The sequence below is a fragment of the Nycticebus coucang genome, chromosome 6 (assembly GCF_027406575.1).
Source record: "Nycticebus coucang isolate mNycCou1 chromosome 6, mNycCou1.pri, whole genome shotgun sequence".
Lineage (NCBI taxonomy): Eukaryota > Metazoa > Chordata > Mammalia > Primates > Lorisidae > Nycticebus > Nycticebus coucang.
In genome coordinates, this window is record NC_069785.1 from 24,625,321 (window position 1) to 24,633,490 (window position 8,170).

Genomic DNA, 8,170 nt, shown 5'->3' on the forward strand with positions numbered 1-8,170 from the left:
AATAACTCTTTTAGTTGGTTCAAAATAAAAATTCTAAGTGATAAAATATTATGTCACAGTTTAATACAGCTTTTTCTTTCTCAGTAATACATAAAACAATGGTACATTTTACAATCAGGTCTTAGATTGGTAATAACTTAAGCTAAAAATAATCAGTGGCTTTGCAATATCATCTTCACTTTCTGTACCCAGTTAATTATAAGGTCTTGTCAATTTGGGGTTTTGGAATATAATTTCAATCTGACTACCTTCTTCATTACCACTGCTTCTTCCCTAATTATAGTCCTCACAATTTCTTTCTGGATGGTTACACTAGTCTTTTGTAGGTCCCTTTGCCTCTGTTCTCTTCCCAGATCAACTTGGTGACTGAGTGATCTCCATGAAATGCAGCTACATTCAGGTCACTACCGAAGTTACAAGCCCTCAGTAGCTTCCCATTTCTTAAAGCACTGTTGGTACATGAATTGTATGGATCCTCTCCCTACATGCTGATGGCTAATCAATTAAGGTTCTTCCTCTCCTTTTGTTTATATTCTTGATGAGGGTGTAATGTGTGTCTGCCTTGTCATCCCAAGTCCCTTTCACAGGACTGGCACATAATATGGTCTCAAAAACAATTGGTGATACATGAAGCCAGTATGTATCACAGTCCATCTAAACTCCAAACTCCAGGCAAGAGCTACCTATCTCTTGGAATAGTCATTCAAAGCTAACCATCCCTAACCTACCAGGTGAAGCCCTAACCTCTTAAAAACAGTAACAGTGAAGATTATTCGGTCTTTCCCCTGCATTCTTTTACAATCTCATCTTTTGTCCGTCTCTGTTATGCCCCCTCAGACTCCAACCACGTCAGATCACTTGACATTTCCTGAATAATCTTGCCAAAACTCTTCACTTCTTCCCCTGTGCTCTCCTTACATGTCTGTTTGCCCTCTAGAAAGTGACTCTGTTTTTTATTATTATTATTGTTAAATCATAGCTGGGTACATTAATGTGATCATGGGGCACCATACACTGGTTTCATAGACCATTTGACACATTTTCATCACACTGGTTGACATAGCCTTCCTGGCATTTTCTTAGTTATTGTGTTAAGACATTTACATTCCACATTTACTAAGTTTCACATATACCCTTGTAAGATGCAACGCAGGTGTAATCCCACCAATCACCCTCCCTCTGCCCACCTCCCCCCCCTTTTCCCCCTTCCCCATATTCTTAGGTTAAACTGGGTTATAGCTTTCATGTGAAAGCCATAAATTAGTTTTGTAGTAGGGCTGAGTACATTGGATGCTTTTTCTTCCATTCTTGAGATACTTTACTAAGAAGAATATGTTAGAAAGTGACTCTTGAAGGAATTATGCCATAGTCGATTTTTAAGCCCCGAGTGCCTAGCACAGAAAACGTGCTGAAGTAATATGTTTATGGATGATTGTAGGCGTTTCCCAGGGCCATCATAACAAATTACCACAAATTTGGCAGCTTAATACAACAGACATTGATTCTCTCCCGCTCTTGAGGTCAGAAATCTGAAATCAATGTGTTGGTACGACTGCCCTCCCTCCGAAAGCTGAGCGGATAATCCTTTCTTGCCCTTTCTCCTGGCTCCGGGTGCTCCTTGGTCTCCGTCTTCACATAGCTTTCTCCTTTTCTGAGTCGTGTCCTTCCTCTCTGTGGCTCTTTAAGGACACTTACCACTGCATTGAGGGCCCACTTGAATAATCCGGGATATTCTCATATCGAGATCTTTAGCTTAATTACATATGAAAAACCCATCTCCCAAGTAAGTTCACATTCACAGCTTCTGGGATATGGACACATCATTTTTGATACCCATCATTCAACCCACTAAAGAACTTTCTGGCACACACATTTTCCTCACAAATAACTATATCGGTATGACAGCTATAAAATGTAAAATTAGATATCAAAGAGACCAAATAGACACATACATACATAAACCCCACGCATTTTAAATATTGGTAATATTCGTGTTGTTTACCCTCAGGCTAATACTGCCATTTAGCACTGCTGCAGTTTTACTGATGTTAGAATTATGACCTTTCTATGGCATGTTATTAAAATGGAAATAAGTAACAGAATATTACAGAATATAAAATACGATCTCATCTCTCCATAGTCAATGTAAGCATGTACGTCATTCATACACTTTCAAAGGACAAGTAACCCATATAGAAAAAAGTTGTGTGTGTGCGCGTGCAGAGTATGTGTGTGTATTTACATGTATATGCAAGGTTAGACAATTAAGTTTGCAAACTCGCCCTAGAAAACGTGCTACACACCTCATTGCTGAATATCATGGTCTCCTTGGAGGTACTGTCGTTGGGAAGCTGTGCGCTGACATCAGCATCTAGTTCACCTTTCAAAGCAATTTTCTAGACTCTTTCTTGAATGGCAATCAGAGCTATCATCATAAGAGGTCTGACAAATAAGTTCACAAACTCATCCTAGAAAAAGCGTTACATACCTTTATTGCCGAATATCACTACCGTCACTAGATGGCCAAGGGGAGGACCTGGAAGGTGACTGTAGTGATATTCAGCAGTGAGGATGTGGCACTTTTTCTAGAATGAGTTTGTAAACTAAATTGTATGACCTCGTCTGTATATATCTAGGAGTGCTGTCATCTTTCTGCTGTTGCTAGCTCAAGAGAGCTTTGCTATCCTTGTTAGTTCCTCTTAACCCAGCCTACAAATTTGTAAATAGTCCCTTCAATAATTTCTCTTTAATCTCCCATTTTATATGTAACGTCTGTTTCCTTCTGTGATCATGAAAAACTTAATTATCATCAGGAGTGACTCCAGGAAAGAAATCTTTAAAATAGGGTTCTGTAATTGAGTTGCTAACACATTTGAAGAGAATGGAGATAACTTTCTTGCCACAGGGAAATCTGACAGGTTATCTGCAGCATGTAGTGGCATCGCTATTACATTATCACCTACGGTGGCATGGAATAGAGAGTAGGTAAAAAGTAAATAATTGGAAACTCAAGTGGCTGTAATACTTGGTCACTGGGGACAATGGTGATTAAAAGATAATGACTTGGGCTAGTTATTTCTGACTACTCTAGAGAGTGCATAAAGAGAAGAGGACAAGTTGAAAATCTTGAGTGCCCAAGCCAATGCTTACGGGGAAATTAGAAAGCTTTTATGGTTTATCCAAAGCATTCTTTTATCCCTGGTAGCTGCAGAGCAGAAATGGCTGATAATCCAGCCCATGGGCTGACACTGACCTTGGTAAGTTGTGGCAGTCATTAAATGTGCAGCGTTGTCAGGTTTCATAGGTTAATTTGATCTAAGAGAGGAAGTAGCAAGCTTCCTAGATACCTTACTAAAACATGTGAATACCAAAGGACAGGAGGCAACTATCACAAAAGTGTTGGGGCCTTCAGCGAAGCTTCTAGGCATCTGTGAAGTCTGTAGCTTGTTGTGATACCCTTCTAAAACGAGAGACATGTTTTATTGCCACAGAGAAAGAGGCACAATTTGGTAGGTTTCTTTGGATATTGGATGCTGTGTATATCTAGTTTGGGGATGTTGTTCCCCTTTCTTTTCTGGTAATCCATAAGGCAATTTTGAGAGGTGTTAAGAGCATTAAAACATTCTACAGCAGCTGCAGCTGCAATGTAAACTGCCTTGACACCTGGGCTGTGGGACCCAGAAGATCCACTTACATCTGGAGTAGGGCGGAAAGAGGGGATCACTGGAGTATCTGGCAAGCCCCTAGGGATTTGGAGTAAGATCATGTCCTCTTGGCGTACCCATTTTTCACTTGAAAATCAGCTCCTGTCTTGCTTCAGAATAGAAACCAAAGACCTGACCAATGGGCTTCAAGTGCAATATGAACTTCCCACATAATGACCCACTGAATCACTAAATTCTGTATGCCTAGTGACATTCCAATGTTATGTGAAAACGGAATGTGTGAGATTGAGCTTTAGCAGATCCAGAAGGCTCTACTGAAGAGAATGAATGGGCAGCTGACAATCCCACGGGAACTGCTCCTACTGCTTTGCCATTTCATTCTTAACTTGCATCCGTGGCTCAGCACTGCACAGTGACACAAGCCAGAAAGCGGACAACCACCGCATTCCTGAAGATAGTGGTGATGGAAAACCCTCCCCCTAAACCCAAAACATGTAGTTGTCTACTTGGTAGGGAAAGAGTCTGTTATACAGATCTAGGTTGATTCATGAGAACAGTTAGCAAGTTTATTAGTCAGTCAGAGACATAGAGTAACATTGGAAGAATGGTCACAAGAAGGAACGAGAGGGACATGTGGATAGACTTGGAGTGGACATATGTTCCATGTCATTTGTCCAGCAGACGGCATCCACTGTGGGAGAGATTTTAATAAATCCATGAGTAAGATGATTGACCCATGGATATCAGTCAGTTTCTAATTCCAGCCACTCTTTGTGCTTGCTGAATGAGCTCTTGAACAAAGTGCCCCTCAGGCAGGGATGGAGACCTTGCATGGCTCAAGAATATGGACTTTCCCTCACTAAGGCTAAATGACAGCTACCCCATCCATACCCCACACACGGTCTCTAAAGTCACCCCTGGAATGAAAAAGGCACTGCAGGTTAGAAAAGTTGAAATAACGAAGACTGATGCTTGAAAGACAAATTTCACCCACCTTACATTTGCACCCAGTGCCTTTTCCCTCTCCTAGCATCTTCCTTAAAGTATGTAGTATACAGATTATGGCTATTTGGGATTGGTTTTCTACTCATTTCACATCTTACATAGATGAGAATGCAAGTCTTTTTGGAAGAGAGGCATTATTATTACAACTCTTGGCTTATTTATTTATTTATTTTGAGACAGAGTCTCACTATGTCACCCTTGGTAGAGTGCTGTGGCGTCACAGCTCACAGCAACCTCAAACTCTTGGACTTAAGTGATTCTCTTGCCTCAGCCTCAGCCTCCCAAGTAGCTGGGACTACAGGCACCTCCTGCAATGCCTGGATATTTTTGTTTGTTTGTTTAGCAGGCCTGGGCTGGGTTCAAACCCCCAGCCCCAGAGCATGTGGCCAGCACCCTAACCATTGAGCTACGGGCACTGAGCCAATGGTCAATTTATTTTCAAAATTTTATTTGACTCACTTCTGTAAATACCTGAAAAATTCATCAAGTTGCAGAATACAAATCTCTACTGATCTGGACTTGGGACGTGCTGCAGGTATCTTTCTCAGCTTTCTGAAGGGCATGCTCTGGCCCTTCATTTATTTTGTGAACTAAAATAAGGTTCCCCTGCAGCAGCTGACTGACTGGAATTCCTCTTGGCCAAGGGGCTCCCCGAAGACTGAGTTGCTAACCGTGAGAAAGGAGATCAGACGTGCCTCATCATGTCCCCTGCCTTCTTAGAGATGTCCTTTATGACTCATGAACAGGCTTATGGCTCTGCAAGACTTACCTACAGGTCCTCAATATAGACAACAAACCTCTTGAGTCTGGCCCTTTGTCTGTGATTGACCCAGCATTCTTTTTTGCTGATTCCTGGTCCATCAGACAGAGCCTAACTCATTCAATTGTCAGCTAAAGAGTCTTTAAACCCATCTGTAACCTGTGGCCCCTACTTTGAGATGTTCCACCTTTTTTGGCCAAACCAATGGTTGCCTTCCATGTATTGATTTATGACTTTACCTGTAATTCCTATCGCCCTGAAATGTATAAAACCAAACCATAATCCCACCCCCACAAGTCCACTTGCTGGAGGTTTTGGGCATGGCTCAGAGGTCCTGGTCTTCAAATCTGGCTCAGAATAAGCCTCTTTAAATTATTTTACAGAGTATGGCTTCTTTTCTGTCCACAGTGTAAATTTGAATCCATTTAATAAGGAAATTTAGAAAAGTTGAGACTTGGAAACACCCTTTTGAAGTAATCAATTGATTGGTTTCATTTACGAACAGGGAACTCGAATCTCAGATTAACAGTTTGATGAAGGTCACGACTTCAGAATTGAGGCTTAATCCACTCTTCCAAACCACGCTCTTCAGGATGATTGAGGCAGGAATGTTTGCCTGGCATCCCTGGAACATTCTCCCCTATCTTTGTAAAGAGACCAACCAATCCAATTAGTTAATCAAAAACTTATAATGGGAAGGAAGCACCAGGTCCTGATTTGGAGAGGTATGAATCCAGTTTCAGGTGGTTGCTGAAGCCATCAGAGAATCTTAGTTCTTTTCATCAGCATATAGTGCATGTTGATGTGAGAGGCTGATGTGACATCTGCCAGCAACTCTGTCCCTTCGGAATTCAATTTTTCTTAAATCATCAGCACTATCCTTGAAATCTATCGATAGATGGCAGAGTTCATTCATTCCTTTACAAAGAAATTAGATTTTGACAGGAGGTGGGTGAGAGAAGCAATCACTGTCACTTTTGTCTGAGTTCAAAATACATGATGCTCGCGTTGCTTGGTATTTTCTTTGGTCTTCTTCTAGTTAAAATTTATCTATAATTATTTTGTTTAAATCAATGTATGAATGTATATAGACCTATATGTATATGTACATATACACATTTATATATGTGTGTGTGATATATACACATATATAATTTTTTAATCCAACAGCAAAATTTTTAGGCCAATTTCCTCTCTTTGAGCCATAATTTGTTGCCCCCATAACTTCTTTCATTTCAATTTCTTTATTTAGGTTTCCACAAATTAGTCATCAAATCTACATTTTTATTTTGTAAGAAGGTCCTATGATCCCTTTAAATTTGGGTTGTTTGAGCTGTGAAAATGCTTGTAAAAACAAACAAGCTTTGTTTAATCTGTTCTGGTTATCAAAAGACTGCACCTGATTCATGCTTTTGTTTTGTTCATTGTATTTGCTTTTGTTTATTTTTCGGATGGAGTACGGCCTATGAATTTCTGGTCTAAAATTTTAATAATAAATATATAATCATTTTAACTGATTTTCATAGTAATCTGTGCCTCTCCTATGTACCTTGCAAAGTATCTTTTGGCTAATTAGGAACTAAAAACTGAAGATTAAATAGGGAATTTAATTTTGGTTCTTGAATTTATTGGCATTCTGAAATAAAAAAGAAACCTAAAAATAGAAAAATCAGACATTTGTAAAGGAAAAACTATCCCAAATATGCATAGTTTAATTAAGAAATGAAGCAAAATTAATAGCCCATAATATGGGACTTGTGAGAACTTAATACAACAAATGATGAAACAAAACAAAATAAAATATGTCTAAATACTCCAAAATTTCAGTATAAAACTGACATCAAAAATAAGTTTTGATAAAGGAACTATGTAATATAAAAATTATATTTAATGTTTGGTGTGATATAATTCCAGGAGTTAAGAACATAATGAGACTCCCATCTCTGAAAATTTTTTAAAAATAACTCAGGTGTACTGGAATGCGATTGTAGTCCTAGCTCTTGGGGAGGCTGAAGTGGAGGATCTCTTAAGCCCAGGAGTTTGAGGGTATAATGAGCTATGATCAGGCCACTGCACTCCAGCCTGGATGACTGACAGACCCTGTCTGTAAATATGTATATTTAACATAAATGTCTGGGTCAAAAATAGATTACATTAACAAGGAGCAGTATAGGTATGGGGAGCCAAAAGGAAGGATGCTTGCAAAATTCAAGCTGACCAAAGATATAAGAAAGTAGTTTATGCCTAAAAATGTACAAGGATTTAAAATCTCTCAAAAAGAGAAATATTTCCATGTGGAATAAATAAAAAGTAAATAAAATGAATGTAATTGTATGTTCTTTCCCAGAGTTACCACTCTATAAATGTTTATTTCACATATTTTGGCTTCTGGGCAAAGATGGTTTCAAGTAATAGAGAACATAAATAACTCCCTTTTGTGGAAACTGAGATTCTAATTGGTTTTGTAAAGGCAAAAAAATGTATCAAATAGTACAAATATTTTTAAAGTAGTGTTTTTAGATTGAGCAGAATTCAAGGCAAAACTATTGAAAGTATATAACATACAATGAAAATAAGTTATAGAACTTTCAGGACAGAAAGCGTGAAAATATATAAAACAAAGTATTTTAGAATATAAGTATTCATTGATAACAATGCAATAGAAGTAGGAGACTAAACTACTCTAATTAATCTTTGGCAAGTGAAGGCAAGACATGAATAAGGGTACAGAAGATTTGAG